Source organism: Mastigoproctus giganteus, chromosome 5 (assembly GCF_048544385.1).
Source record: "Mastigoproctus giganteus isolate SK-2022 chromosome 5, ASM4854438v1, whole genome shotgun sequence".
NCBI classification, from domain to species: Eukaryota; Metazoa; Arthropoda; class Arachnida; order Uropygi; family Thelyphonidae; genus Mastigoproctus; species Mastigoproctus giganteus.
The window spans coordinates 93767104-93785751 of NC_143579.1; positions in this window are offsets into that span (position 1 = coordinate 93767104).

Below are 18648 nucleotides of genomic sequence, written 5' to 3' on the forward strand. Positions count from 1 at the left end.
ATATTTTGGAAGTACACCCTGATGACAGGTGTTCGACGAACTTCCGTCCTGATTGGAGGTGTCCTGAGTTGGCATGTTCGCGAGCGAATGGCACAACTTCCTATCGACAAATGGACTGGTATTTTATGGGGACCATCACATAGGGGACTCAGGATACTCTTATTATGGCGGAGTGGTGCTTTGACTGTAGCGCTTGGCAGAGCAGTGGTATGAAAGGAGGACTGCTGAGATCTTTGGAGGTTGTCCAGGAATGAGTCCAGTCAGCTGTGGGTGGTGATGTTGCAGACTTGGTTTTGGTGCAGAGGTGGAGGTTGGGGAAGGTGACTGGTTCTCCTATTATAGAAGGGTCGAATAATGGTGCCAATAGGCCAGATAGATTCGGTTCCAACTAAATTGAACAGGTCTTGTGCGCATTTAACCCTGAACGATGCGCAGCGGGGGTTCCTGGTGTGAAGTTGCTGCACCTTTAGTCGAAGGTTTAGTTGATCACGCAGAACCTCGGCAACATGATTTGCTGTGGTATTTGGGGCTAATCGAGATATGAAAAGTCCACTAGAGGGTCTGGACTTCTGCCGTCTGGGAGGTGTGTGGGAAGGCTGCAGTTTGGAGTTGGTCGATGTGCCAATTCGAAGCCATTCACGTGAAGCTATACTTACTTGTTGGCTCACTCTGAAGTTCATACGTGTACTATCCTCTGGTTGCATAGGATAGGATGGATTTGCATTGGGGTGAACTGGGAGTGGAAATTGTAGTGTGGAAGAATCCGCTGGCTCGAATATTGTATTCGCTCCGACACTGAGTCCCAGGCCTTGTGAAGATGAGCAGTGCGAGTGAGGTATGACGGGACAGGCATTGAGAGAAGTTGGGTATGAAGGTGGAAATGATGACTTTTGCCTCATTGGCATAGAGGTAGAGAATTCGTTATTGCAGGTAAGAGAGTTTCTATATGCGGTGCCGTTGACCGTTGGTGGAGCCTGCTTCTCTAATTGTGGAATCCTCTCTTTCGTTGAGTGGTGATTAACATCAGTTGCCCCTTTCAGCTTCAACTTGAGCGTACGTGAATGTTGGGCTTTTGTTGGTGGTTTTTGCCCTTTCCCATCTGTTTTTGGAAGCTGGCTGGAGCGAGGAGATGGCGCTCGAGGATGTCCAGTGTTTGGCCGTTTTTCAGATTCTTTCCTACCAGGAGCTTCTGATGGAGGACTGGGGATTGATTTTTTGCTGCATTCGGGGCAGACTGATACCGTAATGGCCTTTGGGTAATTATTATATAATCTACTAAGATCGTCTGAGTTCAAAAGGTTAGTGAGTTTGCTCGGATCCGCTAGCTTGCTCAGTTCGATCTTATTATAGATATCAAGGAGTATAAATTTCATCTCTTTGTTTTCTTTGTGTAGCACTGTGATGTCGTCTTGTAGCTCTGCCAGTTGTGCTTTTGAGATTTCATTTCCATGATCTATTTTTGCTATTGCTTCTGATGAGGGTGTCCTGAAGTTTAATATTTCTTTTTCAAGCTGGTTAATTCGGGAGATCAACCGCTCGGTACTCTCAACAACTGCGTCCGTGGTTGCTGAGCATGACACACTGGGTTCAGGTATCCTCATTTCTAGACGTTCATCAGGTTTCACACCTGTGGTGTCGGTTCTCTGTTGCCCTGAGTCCTTTAATCGTGTAAACTCAGCAGAAAGTTGAGAGATTGCGGTCTGAATTTCGTTAACAGAATCCCTTAGCTGAATAAAATCACGGCGGGATACGCACTCCGGATCAGTTTGTAAATTAGATGAAGTGTCATCAATATTCCTCGAGTCATTTTCTGCTTGTTTGCAAAGTTGACATTTTCAACAGTTTTTAAATTTTCTTTGCGAGTCTTTTCAGGTCAGCGTATGGGCTACATGGTCCACAGAGGCGAACGGCTTTGCACGAAGTGCACACGAGGACATAGTCAACTTGATGACCACACCCTGTGCAAGTAGTAGGTTCGCTCATGTCTGCAGAAACCGTAGGTATTTGCTATTTAAAGGATTAGCAGCGTCCTTGAAGACAACGAAAAACTGAAAGGCAAATACAGAATACGTGGAAAGTCGCTGAAGGCACCGTGAGTGAGTGAGGAGTGGGTCAATGTGCCCTGAGGCGTAAATTCCAGAAATGTTACGGACAAGCTTAGTGTCGGCAGCTCGTGCAGGCAGGGAGTTCTGTATGTCGTCATACAATCCGGAAAAGCAACGGACAATTGTCTTTATCACTGAGACCAAAATAATATTCAAAATTCAAAATTAACCTGAATCGAATTAAGAGCTGCATCTAGTTATAGGTGCAAGTGCACTTTACTGTCATAGAAAGTTAGGGCTTTCTTTCAGCCTGGGTTTAGCATTGATGGGGGCACCCTCCCCAGTCAAGTGCAAGGTATTTACGTGGCAGCCACGAGATAGAGGCGCCTCTCTATATCCCTGCTGCCAGCCACATGGTGACCACTGCGGTCTGGCAAACAAAGGATACAGATATTAACGCAAATAACCTGCTAATTTCCCAACAGAAATTTCAAATTTTCTTACCGGGGAAGTCCACTAGTAGACATCTTTGAGTGAAAACACATTTTGAGACAAGAACTGAAGTTAAAGCACATTTTTAAACGAATTTATACGGAGCGTTAAAGTGCACGTCTTCACTATACGGCGGCGCTGACTTTTATGATATCAAAATTATTTTTTGCATCCAGTTCCTTTGTGACCACATCATAGTATCCAATCAAATTAGTCAAACAAGGTTTTTCCTTAACAAACCCACGCTGTGTCTGAATTGTAATTGTGGCCTTGTCTAGATGATCCTGTATTACTTCTTTTAGCAGTGACTTCATTGTTTTCCCCGGAACAGAAGTTGAACTAACAGGTCTGTGATTACTCGTATTACCTTTTGACCCCCCCCTTTTAAATTGGTGATACATTCGCACATCTTGCAGTCTGCTAGGACCTCTACTGAATCATAATTATGGCTAAAAAAAAAAAAGTAAAGTGCAGCCATTATCAACCCACTGCAGGGTGGAAGCCTCCTCAACAATTCATGCTGAGGGAAATGGACCATAATCTGCCACGCTGGTCCAGTGCGGGTTGGCAGATCGACCGTATTCAGCAGTCAGGGGCTTGAACCCCGGTCTACTCAAAGAGCGTGTGCTACTGCACTCCCGCTCCTGCCCACTCGGCTACGGAGGCCAATTATGGCTAATGGTTTGTTTATTTCCTTCGATGCCTCCCTAAATATAATTGGATAGATCCCATCCACCTTAGATGCCTTTCTTATGTTTAACTTCAACAATTTCTCCTCCACTTTGCTCTAAATTATTACTGAATCATTTAGCTCCCCCTTATAGTTTGATAAACTTCCCGTATCCCCTTCCCTAAAGAATTCCTCGTGTATAAATGTAGATGCAAAATGCTCATTCAATTTTTCAGCAACCTGAGCAAGTCTATTAACAGTGAAACCATCGATATATCGAGTAGACCAATTTGATTAATCCCCTCCCTTTCTTCTAGTGTTTACCTAAGTAAAGAGGCCTTTGCCGGTTTTTTAATTTATTTTTATTTATTTTTTAAATTCTTCTCCAAAGACTTCTCGTAATCTGCCTTTGATAGCCTGACGTCCTTTGTGACTTGACTACAGAGTAGTTTATACCTACCATAAGCTTCTGTGACGCCCGATAATTTATATGCATCCCATGCACGTTTCTTCTCTGTCACGAGTTTCACCACTGATACTCCCCATATTCAAATTCTGCATCCCTTACAGTTCATCTGTGTCATCCGTTTAGTCACCTTGAAGAGTATTTCTTAGTTGATATGAAAACCCTAGTATATTCTATGATTAATTCCTTGAACGCTTCCCGTTTAGAATTTGCTGATGACAACATCATCAGTTGATCCCACTGTATACAATTTAAAAATTGTCTGAAACAACTGTGGCCACCTTTACAGAGCAAAAACCCTCCCTTTAACCTCGATGGTAGTTACATTTTTAAGTAAATCCCAAATCAATATACTGTAAGCACTGTCACCTAGTGGTTCATTTATCTGCAGATTCTTAATGCATGAATAATCACTGCTGATAATCAGATCAAGAGTATTACTCCCTCCGATTGCCTCTCGAACATGCTGATATAGAAAACAATCATCCAATAAATCCACAAAAGACTTGCTAGTGTGTGAGTGACCAACCCACAAGTTACAGTCAATATCTAGAAAGTTAAAATTCCCCATTATAAGACATTATGATTTATTCGCCCCCTCTATTTCTCTGCACAATTATTCGTTGTACCCATCACAATCATTAGACCTTTAACACACTCCTATCCTCATTTTTGAGTTCCCACCGATGTCAACTGGATGGCCTCAACTTCAACTCCTCCTATCCAGCACTTTATCTATTAGACTGTGTTTCCCTCCAAGCTAGCAGTTTTCCGACCCACCTACTCTAAACGTACTGTATTTCAGAGTGAGTTTTCCTCTTAAAAATTATGTAAATGGTGATAGCTTTTTGAAAAACAAACTGATCTATTTTGCGAAGAAAAGGAATCTGCAAAGCTTTATTATTTTATAATTTTTTATATATAGCGAAATGATTTAACGAGCAATCTTTTTCATTAGATTTGACGTACACGTGAGACATTCACGCAATAAAATGCCAAGTATTTTACCAGCTTGACAATCCACTGTTACTGTAGTGACCTCGCTCTTAAGGCTTGGTATTCTAAAACATTTTCTGCTTAATATATTTATGATTTTGAAAGAGAGAAATCTGAATAACTCTATATAATTGCCACCAATTATTGTCTGATTTGTATATTACAGTATTTATACTCACCAGAAATTTAAATTCTTGAAACATAGAACAGAACCCAGAGAATGACGCTGATCAATAACGTCCGTGTTTATATCACACCCCCTGCAAGAGCCTGTAGCAATACATCAATGACAGGTTTGCAAGAAAACTACATATTTGCTACATGTAACACTTCACTGGTCCATATATTGCTATAGAAGATAGGCACTAGGACAGCAATCACCCTACAAGCACACTTCACGGGCCCTTGCTGAAGAAACTCGCAGAGAAAACAATTTATCGAAACTGACGGCTTTTGCTAAGGAATAAGGGGGCACGTTTTAGTAAACTTTGTGCGCATACCAAGCTGCTGTAGATCTATCTATCTGTGTATAAAAGGAACTGAAAACAAAGCGCACCAAGAATGCCCTGACGTCCTATCAATTTTGTAGGGGTGGCGTCGAAAAACGTGCAGCAAGCGAGTAAGTGAGCATGAAGATAAAGCTGCAAGGGTCTCTGCACCAGCGATGATCAACGTGAAGTGGTGACTGTCGATTATGTTCTAACTGCTGCGTTACGCTTGAGGAATTCAACATTTACCCAGGCTTAGTTGTAGTTCCGGGCTGTTGTGGTCAATAATTCTGTCCATCACTCTTCTAGAGCTCTACCAGCAGCCTCACAAAGTGACTCAGAAGAAGGTTATAAGCCGCTAGCTGTTTCTAAAATTGTACTTTAATGTCACGTGTCGAGTTGCGTACATTTATTTGTCAGTTGTTTTTTTCTTTCATTTCTGACAGCTTTTATTCTACAGTAGTGGGGTGGGATTGTTCGGCCCTGCGCTAAGTAGGGAATATTAAGAAGTACCTTGCCCGAATTATTTTTGGAAAAATGATGTTCGGGAGGGAAAGCACAACTCTGATTATTGTCCTCCTCATCCCCACTCCCTCCCTCCCCCAGACACGATTGAAGGAAAAGATGGGTATAAAACGAATTCGTAACAGACCTGGAAGAAAGCGCGATGTTATTTCTTAGAAAAATCGAAGAAAAGGAAAGAAAATTATTAGCGCTTCCAGTGATGTATGGGCGACATAAGGGAGAGCAGGAAGTGTGAAGTGTCGTGCAGAACTTTGCGAATTCCTCGCGCTTTTGATGAATTTTCATTCTGGAACAAACACAAGAAAGAATAAAATTTAGTTCAAAGTTAATTTCGTCAAGTCGTCCATGAATTTTAAGCTGTTTACATTGAAGTTCCGAATCTTTCTTTCGTGATTACGAAATCAATTTTTTGTTTTTATTAAGTGCAACTGCTTCCAGTGTGTAGTTGTTAGGTTATATATATATATACATTCTACCGTAAGGAACAGTGCATTCATATCACGTGTTACATTACGAGGGTCAAGACCGAAGAGTAGCAACACCGTGAGTAAGCGCTTGTAGTCCATGAACTTTCTGTAAATCGGGGTCAGAATATGGTCTTTACAGATAGATAGTACCGCTTTTTTGCAGTTCAATGAAAAGCAATTTCATTGCTCCATTTCACTCCGTGATTATTTAACTTCAATATTTTTAAAATAAAAATTAAAGAACAGTCCAGATCGTTTCTCTTCAAAGTTCTACTGAAAACTGTGAAGCGCCATCCTTTGACGTTTCATTGAAAACCAGACAAAAATACGAATAGACCACAGTGAATTGAACAGAGGCAAATGAACAGCATCACACTTGAGCATTCGTTGTACATTTTATGTAAACATTAAGCCAGAAAGCTTAAGTGTGGACACGGCTTTAAAGCCGTGTCCACAATGAATAATGCGGGGGATCCGGCAAACCATAACCTTAGGTCAACGTGCCGAATGTTCTTAACACGTAGATAGTTTCCAAAGGCTTGCCGACATAACTTTTTGGATGACTCGGGTGTTGAAACGAATCCGAGAAGAAAAGAGTCTCAGACATAATGGAACGTTTAGGTTTGCGGGATATGATTAGAGGAGGATGTTCTTTACATATCGTAATAACGTTTGATTGGTCATAATTGGCATATTTGATGGCATGGCTTCCCAGTTCGGAAGTTGTTAAATATAATTCATAATATGAGAGTATGACGTATTATGTAACGTGACATCATAATGTGTAGTATAATATATAATGTGCGTATAATGTATTGCGTAACTTTGAATCTTCCTAACCCTTATGGTTGTATCGGTGTGACCGTACTAATCTGATTTAATACATTGACTTTAACACCAAGGAGGTTGTATCGCTAAGATAAACGATTATTCCTATTTGTTTATCAACAAGGTTATATTAATCTGGCCATTTTACAGTGATTACATTAAATAAATGCTTTCAAATGATTAATATAAAGAGTCAAAGGGAAAATAGACGAAAAGAAACTGCATTTATTACGATATTTTCTCGAATCTCAGGAATAACTTCGTTTCTGATTTTTAAATCGGCAATTGTGGAAGTTATTACCACAATTATAGCTAAAACCAAATCAGATTGCGTGAATTTGCGAGTCTTTAACGCTAATTTCTTATCTCATTGAGGGTTCGTCTTAATTTCTATTCCTCTAAACAAAACACACTTGACCAAACGGAAATTTATCAATTGTGCACATTCAGACAAACTGATTTCTCTTTGAGTACTTCTCATAAACCGAAAGAGAGAAATAAAATCACTATCAGAATTAAAAATCGCGGTTTATTTGATTGAATTCCTTTATAAGCAAGTACCAATGGTTCAGCTTAGCTAATCAGTGCGGCCAAAGTTCTGAATAACGGAAATAAGTTAAAGCAACGGAAGATATCCATTTATATTAAATGAGGCAAAAGGGACATTAATTGAAAGCAGCGACAAAAGTGCCCTCCCCCCTTTCCAAATTATTTTTGACTCGTGCTATATTTCAGAAAACTCTTCTCTTCGCGTGCCCTTCGGAATGGCCACCTTTGTGTTCCTTAATTTCAAAATTTGAACGAAGATTAAACCTCATTATCCGCCTTTCATTCGCTACTTTCAATAGCTGGGTGCGCTGCTTCCAAGAAAATGTATCCTCTCCGACTAAATAGGTTCGGAATGATTTTGCAAACAGACGACATAATGACCTGAGTCATGAGCCGTGCTATTGATCGGAATCTGCCTTAGATTGGAGGATGATTCTGGTTATCGGACCCACTACCTGCCCGCTATCATTCGCTTTTCCTTTCTCTGAATGAAAAACAAGATAAGAAAGGACAGAGCTGTAGAGAGAGAGAGAGAGAGTATTAATAGATAGATAGATGCTGATTTGAGAAGTGATATGGTATCAGAACGCGCTGGAGATCATATTCAACCTACGTTTGTATACCAAATAATTCGTTGTGACAAATTCAGTAAAGGGAGATATTATATCCCTAAACATGAAGTCGATGTCTTCACTTAAAGAATATTATTTCCATCTTTTGTATGAATAGAACGAAGCAAATAGGTAGATGTCATAGGCATGGAAATAATACCTTTCAATCTAAATGTTATTACTTCTTTGGAATGGTCATACTGGGATATGATTTCCTTTTGAAGGACTGCAAGTAAAATATTTTAGTATATAATCTATAGAAGTTGAGTTTTCGTATGCGGTCTTATTCTGGAAAACGTTGTTGATCTATGTGGGGCTTCTGGTAACAGTTGATTTACAAATGACTGAATTTAGTTGCTTTAAATGAAGTGATTGTGGTAATAATCTCACCATTCGAATGGCGAAAGTCTCCCGCGTGTTCTGGGTTCCGAGGATGCCCGATTTATGAGGTTCTGCTGTAACTGTTTCATATTTTGGTGCCTGAATTGATACTCTACTGCCTCACTTAAGGATTTATGGTTAAATTTTTTTTTTTCAGATACAGTCGCAATGTGGCTGGAGGAGTTTACTCTTTCATTATCCACTAGAACCTCAAAAATCTGAAATTTTCAAAAAAATCCGGCACGTTTTAAATATTTCTTCGAGTGTAGTCGACCGAAAAAGAACAAAGGGAGAAAATAGGCTACCCGGACTTACAAAAACACGCACTTGCAAAATTTATGCATTATGCTACATTAATAATTTCCAAATACTGATTTCTTTGTGCGTTTTTGCCTATTTCCTCGACTGTATGCTATTATGTATTTGCAAAATATAAAAATCTTGCGAGACATTCAATAGTACAGTAATATGCGTTTAATTTTTAAGACTATTCAATTGCCGAAATCATATTGCACGACTTTATACCTCAATAAAAATATTGGACAATCGCAACACCCATAGAGGCAGAAATCGAACCCTTGGCCCACATTTCTTAGGCAAGTACGTTACCCACTCGACCAATCAGATGCTAGCGAGTGTCATTGTGTGGAGATTATTACATGGATCACAGTTACTGTTTTATCTAATAAAATAATGAATTACTGCTGAATGTTTATATTAGACCATAACCTTTAAAAAAATGGAATTTTCAAAACTCCCGCTTGTTCTGGGTCCCGAGGATGCCGGATTTATGAGGTTCTGCTGTAGCTGTTTCATGGCAGCCGATAGATATACCATCGCTACAGTTATCAGTAGGATCGAGCTAGGAACACGTGGGCTGGTAACCATTTTGTACCTCAAAACCCCAACCAACTATGCCCCCAGACGGTTAGCCAACAGATTGTCAAGCTTACCCATGTATTGCAAGGAAGTTAAATGTGTTATGTAACCGGCATCTATTCATTTAGACAGTTACTAGTTGTATAACGTATATCACTGTTATCTATTTATTTAAAGTTATTTATCACAAAATTCGTTCCTTTTGTTTATTGAGTTTTCTAAGGGTGGTAAGGCGAAATCTTGATTGTAAGCAAATGCAGAAAGGAAACAATCATACGCAGCATAAATCATTAAAAGGGTTACTGCACTGTCCTATTTCCTTTCAACAAAATTTATTTTGTGTTATAATGAAACAGTTAATATTTATTAAGTTATTTTGAAAAGTACAATAGTGATTTAATATACCAGTGCACGATTCCATGTATGATAAAATTCCAGCTGCCAATATTAAAATCACAAACAAAATACAAAAACTATAATATAAGAAAAGAGAATTATATCGCAACATTACGAATAAGATACACGTGTGCAATTATATTTCCCAGAAAAAAATATTAAAATGTCTACTCGATTTATGTTACCAAAGAAAATAACTCAGAAAAGAATACATCCATCAATGTATTTTTACACCAATAGTAATCTACACCTCCTCTTACGTGGTCCTCCCCTATCCCCCCTTACACCTCAGAAGCATGATATATCGCAGTTAGAATATACCTACTGGATGTCTGGAATGTAGAATAAATAAAACCCTTGGAGAACTTGGGATATACGTACCCAACATTAACATCATCTCCCGTCCAAAACAATTACCAAAACTCAATGTTGAGATGAGAAAATACAGAGAAGCCACCTCTCATATTCTTCTTCAGTAATATAGAAAGCCTAAGCAGAAAGTTCCTAGCAAATACAATCCAATAGCTGAATGAATCCAGCATCGACTGTGAAATGTTCTGACTAACAAGAGCTACAGCAGAAATATCCAACAGAATTTGAAACATACTCGTGTAATATACGGCGTGTAATATTGCACCAAAGGATTGATATACCACTAGAGATGGCGTTTATACGGGACTCATTTTAGGAGCCGGTACTCTGCAGGAAGAATGCGCTTCCTGTGGGAAGGAGACGATGATACCCAAATTCAGCAGCATACAGTACGGCACGATATATCACAGTTTGAATGTACTTCCTGGATGTCTGGGATGTAGAGTTACTGCTGCTTTTTTGCCAACTAACTCAGTCAGCAGCAGTTCACTGTGCAAGTAGAAACTCGTCTTTGGGTGAAAGCTAACTCTAAAGTCTTTGTGTCTGTTGACATACAGGATTGGATAACCAAGGAATGGAAAGTGGCCCTGGGGAAGCATTGGCCTGGGGGAAAAAGATCACCAGATTTGTTTGGTTTGAAGTGGAACACAAAATGCCCTAATCAGATGGTCAGAGCACAGCTTTTATAATTGATAGGAGTGGGGTTTAAAGCAAGATCTGCATTTGGTGTGATCCTTGTCAGTAGGTGTTCCTGAAGGTATTTTATCTGAGTCTGTTGCGATTATTTGCCGTTCAGCCTTCTCGAGGATAGTGTTCAGATACCTTTTGGGTTATAGAGTTTAATACGTTGTTCAAGTTATTAATCCTCCCATAACCCAAATCTGAGAGAGATTTTCACTTTACTGGCACAAATTAATATAAGTTCGGCCTAGTAATTACAGTTTTTCTGAGAGCTCAGGGTCGCAGATTTGAAGAGTTTTTTTCATGGAATGCATATCGCTGTCTGCTGTCTTTACTGCATTTATTGTTCCAGAAACCTGGGTGAGACCACAGAATTTCGCTCTCTCTCTCTCTCTCTCTCTCTCTCTCTCTCTCTCTCTCTCTCTCTCTCTCTCTCTCTCGGGTTAAGTTATGTTATGTTAGGTTAGGTATGTGTCAAGCTCAAACTAAGATTATAACTTAGTATATTGTGTCTGTATTTACAAGTATTCTTCGGTCAGTTTGCCTGTTTACTGGACGAAACCTCAAGTTTCTAAGAGGTAAGACGCAACTGTTCTCATACGAGATTAACTCGGCAGCTTTATAAGAAGAGTCACGAAAGCTACTCAATTTTGGAACGTCATAATTTGGGGTTTGAAGCGAAAGACTGATTACTGTTGTGTAGTGACCAAAAACGCATACCGGTTCAGGATTTCCATCCAGTATACATTCTATAGAGGCCAAATTTAAGTGGAATCTGTTCTGTCTTCTGTTAGAGCCTTCATTTATCTCGTTCAAACTGGTAGGAACAAGGTTTGGCAGTTGTGGCTCGGAAATTAAATTTCCCACAAATGTTGGTCAGCATGCCAGTGAAATCATCAATTGTTCCGTCCAAGTATTGGAAGATGAGAAATCTAAAAATATCCAATGTCAACCAAGAAGGCATTGAATTATACGTCACAATGAGTATTACGAACAGTGGAGTGGTTTGGAGATTCAAGCACAACTTGACGCAATGAATCACACGGGAACACTACCCCTCGCAGAAGTAATGTGATGATCCGAATGGTTACATATGTATTTGAATCACAAAATTACATACGCCCACATTCACAATGGGCACTGCGAATTACATTTTTTCTTTTGTTTCAGAGGTGACTGAACTGCGTTGTGGACGCTGCATCTTGTCCTCAGTGTCGTGGTAGTTTTCTTCTAATTAATATTAATAATAATGCACTAATTATAAAAAAAGACTAGTCCACCTGTGTTTATTCTATGTGCCCGTGGTTATCTTTTCTTTGATGTCGCAGTGTTTCTGGAACAATAAAATTAATAATATGCGGTAGTGTCTTTTATATCATGCCTCAATATTCCACATAATGTAATTAAAACAAATATACTTCAAGTGGAATCTGTTTTGTCCTCTGTAGAGCCTTCATACATTTGAAATCGAAGTATTCGTTCCTTTAATTAAACAACCTTTTCATCTCTTTACTCTATAGATGAGGGACTACTTAATGATAGTTGATTTCATGGTTTCAATTAGATAATTCACCTGAAATTCATGATAAAAACACGAAAGTAAACCATAGTAAATATTTTAGTTCGGTTCCATCATCGCATCAGCTGATCACTGGAGCGGAATCGCCAAAAAAAATTAATTTCCAAAAGCGATAACACTTGCAGCAGATGGTGAACGCAGCAAGATCCTTGAACACGAGTTAACCTCCTTTTATCGTCTCCATTACACACAGTTTACATTTGAAATTGTCTCGCGCCAATGAAAAACCTCGAAAGGCCTCACAACCAACCCAAAATATTCGGTCATTGTACTCAGAAACTGTCATTTAGGATTCTCTACAGTAGTGCTTTATTATTTGTATCATCTGGTTAACAACTGTCCCTTGAGGCGCGTTTGGTGTGTGCGTGGGAGCCATAAGGTCAAGAGAAATTACACCCACGGACGTGACTATCCGTCCTGCCAGGTGGCCAGCGCATCTCGGTGCCCCATTTCTGTTCCTGCGTGTGCTAAACCAGTAATTAGATATTAAGTGTCCACCCGTTCTTGTTAAAGAGCTGCTAGTACAAGTCTGTTCGTGCAGCAATATTGTTATCTGAGATCTGTAGTTCCAGATACGAACATGTACACCGTGATTCACAGATGATTCAACCATGCAGTGCGTGCTACAACAGCATTTCGCGTTTTCAGTTTTACAAATGAATTGTCGTGTTGTGGTTTACCATTAGAGATGCGGTCTCCATCTATTCCTAGGAGGGGAGGCAGCAATGTTTAAGTAATTTTATAAAGTTTTTATGGAAATGAAATTAAAGATTTCTGCTTTTACATATAGGAGGGTGCAGCTAATGCAAGCAAACAACTCTATCTCACAAATGCTGGTAGATAAATGTGAAGTGACCCTCGATTCACATCTCATGGTTGTTTCTGGGTATACACATTGACAGCTCGCTGGTCTAGTGCCGTTGGCAGTTTGCCAACACGAACACGGAGAGAGTTGATGACAGACAGGACTGGATTAAGTCCTGAGGGGTGTACGCTAAATGTTTATATAACCTCCAAATTTGGAAGCTAATTCGCTACGTATTCATTTAGTTCTAGGCAGGGAACAAATTTTGTTGAGTAGCATTCAAGTGCCTCAACGAGTGAATGAAGCTTCTGAAAGAGAACTCTTGTATTTGATTTGCGAGAATTTCTCTTTCAGAACCAAGTACAACTCAGTAGGCTCTTCGGATATTCAAGATGGCAAGGAAGCATTGAATCCATTTTTATTCTAAAGGGATGAATGGTAATAATTTACCCGAAGGGATTTGTTAATTTACATTGCGGATAAAATATGTTAGGATATGAACTCCATGATATTGGAGTTCATATCCAAATATCAAAGTTTGTTTGGAGTTATTCCAGTTCATCCACTGAATTGAAATCTTAAAATCTTAACTATGTTAAAAGCGTTAGAATTTCACTGGCTCTTGCCTGAAATTCGGGTACTCCTTGCCTTTGTCTCTCAACTTTAGGATTATATTTTGTCAACTTCAGAATATCGATGAAATCACAGAAAATGAGCTAAGAGATTTTATTGCGACGATTTTAAAGCAAACTAGTAAAATATTATCTAGGGACCTAGATAATATATTTTTTAGTTGTATTTACAACCATCCGCAGTTCTAACCCACTCCTTGCTGTTCCTTATGGGACGACCGATGTTCTTTTCCATCTATTTCGGAAAATATCTGAAACAGCTTTAAAAATATTTTGCTCATCTCCTAATTCAGATAGTATCGTGTGCATTCTCTGAGGTGGGAGGAGACCAAAGAATACCGCGAGAAGGGGTAAATAATCTATATAAGAATACTGCGAGAGGGAGGTTATTCTGATTGAGTCGACATTTATCATCTTAATCCGTGAGGTATGTTGTTGGATTTTAGGCGCATCAACGACTTAGACTGTATTTTGCGTATTCCATTGCGTATCGTGGCTATACAAATGGGGTGTTCGTGGATCGATCTGCATGTTGTGCTGGCTGAAAAACCCAGAACAACTTTCAGGAAAAAACTCTGTTCCTTTCGCCTGAGCTCGGCTAACTAGAGTCTGGATTGAAGAAGACTTCAGAAATTCTTCCAGTCGTCGATCAAATCCATTATACTATCACGGAGGATCAGTAGGGCCTAAAGGCTAGTCAGGTGCATGAAACATGACGCATAAACCACAAATACACCAAATAAATCTTTTTCGTAATTTCGTTATGAATTAAAGAAAGAAAAGTTAAAATAAATAATCAAGCGAGAAAGAGAGAGCTAAATCGTTTCACAAATCTAAAAGAGCAATATGGTGATTAAAATCTTAGAATTCACGTTATGTAAAATAAGAAAATTTATTATTTGATGGAACTCACACAGTTAAATTATTACAAAAATTGATAACTCTCAGTGTTTATAAACGTGCTTGGAAATTTACAGAGAAAAAAACTATGCGGATATCTGCTATGAATGCCAGGAATCCTATTTTAGTATTAAAATACATGGATCAAATGATGTGGAGGACTGAGGGAATCTTTTGAGTTAACAGAAATTCTTGAAAAATACGAGTGGTAATAGTAGATATTGTTGAAAGAGAGTGAAAATAAGAAGTTAACCTTTGAAACAACACTGTTTATGACAAGTCCATTCAGGAAATAATCATTTAAGCAGTAGGAAGAATGGAAATGACAAATCTGACTTTTCTGCGTTAACTAACAGATAATGTTGAGGTAATCAAGTGGTAACGGTTTCTGGAGGCGCAAGAAATCAAAATGAAAAGGAATTGCACTGAATATTTTGGTGTCAGCATACAATTGAGACCACTTACTACTAAGAAGACTTGTAAGCAATTAACGATATGCCCCAAAGGAGAGCCACGGGTGTACCAAAGCAAACGAAGAAAGATTTAGATCTTGGACATTCAACTACAGCAGAAGCGGTACAGTTTTTTTGAAGAAAAATTTCACCTACTGGATTAGGAGAGATAAGACCTGCATAATATCAACAGCAAAATATGAAATTTTCAGATTCGCGAAAAACATCTGAAAATGTGACATCGGGTTTTTGAACTCCAAGTTCTCATTTATGACCAAAAAAATGAGAAAACTTTTATAATTCAAACTTCATACCAGCTTACATTACAGCGAGAACTCAAATTTTAGTTCTGTCACTCGCGGTAGCGCAGTGATCACAATCGTTGTGGAAAAAGCCTGGGTTCAAATCATGTCTCGACAGGAGGAATTTTTATGGGCTTTTATTCACAACGCCAGCCCTAATTATCCCGTCCAGAGCAAGGGTTACATGGTTTTATCTCCTGGAAGTCCAGCAAACCAAACAAAAAATGCACGCAGTTACAAACACTGGTGATATACTAAACTTCAAAGCTTCAATTGCCTTGGCATTTAACATACGCTAACATCAACTAAATTGAAAATTCTCCATTCAGACGTCTCTGACAAGGATTCCTTAAAACTTCTCAGTTCATTTAACAACTATGCATTGTCTCAGTTGCAGCAGATCCACTTCTTATTAATGTAAGAAATGGGTCAGCTGAAATTGAGACAACGTAATTTGCGAATTTGAAAGTTTTAGAGAATTATTATTTTGTATTCTTAGATGAGCATGTTCCATTAATTTGATTGTTCACGATCCACTCAAGTAAAAAGCTGGATGAAATAAAGAAAGTTTTAGATATTCAATTTAGATGCGTTTAACTTTTTGACAAAGCCTACCTTCCGCAATGTTTCTTCCTCATTGACTGGCACAGTTGTGGAAAGAAGTTATTCTCTACTTGACCCTGGAAGTATCTTAATATCAGTATGTTCTCTACAGTCTGCACACCTGTTTTAAAGCGATGCCCCAGAAAAATAAGAAATGTTTGGTCGTTCTATAATGCCGATAATAATCTCTTTTGAGGGTGTAATGGACGATATATCTTCAAGCTGTGTGGTAGGCGGGATTGAGAAAAGCAGAACGATGGCTGCTGATTTCAACAATGGTTTATTCACTTCAAGCCTCAATATTCAGTGTTGGTGGGATTGAGCATCACCTACCATGAATACCTGGATTCCTTTAGTTGGGGTGATAAACAAGGTATCCGAAATAATATATTAGAAAAGTCCGCAACCTTTTAATCTGATATGAAATAATAGATATAGGTTTCACCATTACAAAGAATAACTCAAAAATTTTTGTTTTGTGTACTTCATGGATCACTGGTTTTAAGGTGGCGCCAAGTAGGCTATAAAACAAAATGGGTACTGTTTAAGAGAAATCGCCACCAAGGTGCAATGTAATTATCGTCGAATGTTTTGGAAGGGTTCACCTACTGTTCTACCATTTTATACATAGATGGTAAAGTTCAAGAAAACTAAGTTTATTGTATGATAAAGGAGCGGACTACCTCGAACGTCTGTCGAAGTTCAGGAGAACATCCGTAATTCGATTTCAGCTGAAATGCTAAGCAAGATTGGCAGGAGGTCGAGTACAGATTTGACACCCTCAGAGCTAAAAGAGGAGCCGTGCAAGTTTGGTTTGTTGTTGTACGTAAAACTTTTTGAGTTACTATTTGTAATTGTGCAAACAGTTAATAAATGTGTATCTGTTTTAAAAAGTTATGGGCTTTTTTAATAATAAAGATGTTGTTTAAAGTAAACGACATTGCCATACTGTGCTATCGACTTGCTTAGTTTATTTCGTGTGATCGGCCTTTTTAGTTATTTCTTTTATTTATTATTATTGTCATTATTTATTTATTTTCATTCAGTTCGGGAAATTTACAGAAAAACAGAATCCCCGCCAGTCTGGTCAGCGGGAGAAGGAGAATTAAATGATCATTGTAGTAGGCTGACCAACACAGGTAAGGATATAAACCCCGAGAGCAAAGTAACTGATCTATATTTATTAAGTCCAGGGCTTCAGAGGCCGTTTTCTTAAAGACTAATTGCCCGTCGGGCCTTTCTTTGTAAAAGTTTAGAATAAAATAATAATAAAATAAATTTGAAAAAATGTATTTGAAATGACCGAAGGAATTCCAAATTGTTGTCCGGGATGACTTGATCATCTTTGAAACCTAAAACCAAAGCGCGACTAATATTCTCAATACAACACCAAAAAGTTGGGATTAGGCCTAACTTTTTGGTGTTGCGTCCCTTCTAAAACATTACTTGGTACAGACAACAGCATAATCAAGAAGAGTCAATGTCACTGTTGAGAATTATCTTGTGTCCCACGAAGATGCTGCATGTTTTAAGATAGGATGATACTGCTTATAGGTTGATATACTTTTAGCATTTATCTTAATTATATTTTTACAGTTGCGCTAATATTCATACTATGCTAGCTTTGACATTTCTTGTGCTTAGAGACCCCATGACAAGTGCAATGTTGCGATAATTTGAGATTATCCCAAAAGGTGAATGAACTCATTTGGAATGTTTTTTAGGATGTTTGAGTATCATTAAGTTTGGGATATAATAATCAATCCTTGCATTTTAACTAGAAATGCCGATCAACATGTTTTGGGAATTAACTAAACCTTCAGTAGATCACTGATATCAAGTAATCTAGGTGTCCTCTCCATCATTATAACTTCCCCACTGATATGGTTCTTTGATCCAGCTACAAGACGAATGCAAGGCATTGGAAAATCTGCTATATAAGTACAAGGAGACATCTGAGAAATGTAATTATCTACTGAAGACTCGAGAAACTTACATTCGGGAACGAAAACTTCCAAGACTTGAAGGAGAAAGAAAAGAAAAACCATTTTCTGAGGAATAAACATGAGCGAAGTTGTTCGAATGATGTAAAAGAGGCAGGTAAGAAGCCACGCTTGCTGCTCGCATCGACAATGAGATTATGTAAGTTATGAAACGACTTCTTCGTACTCTACTTATAAATTCAAGATCAAATGTTTTGACACAAATGTGTTTTAGTTAACACATCTTTCGGAATATCCGTTCCCCTCTACCGCGTGCAATAACAGAGATGACAGAACGTGCAGACCACGTGGGACAACTAAGCTTATCAAGATTACTGTCCTGTCCAGTTTACAGCGGCAAGCTCGTGCAGGCGCGAGGGTTGACAGCACCGGCGAAATGATTCGATTTTTCTGTTATCCGGTTATGTCAGATTTCGAGACTATTTTAAAGCTCTTCGTCTGAACCTTTCTTTATCGCTTATGCTCTTCGGAAAAATGTGACATTTGAACAAATTGGAAAGTCACGAGGTGAGGATACGCCTGCATT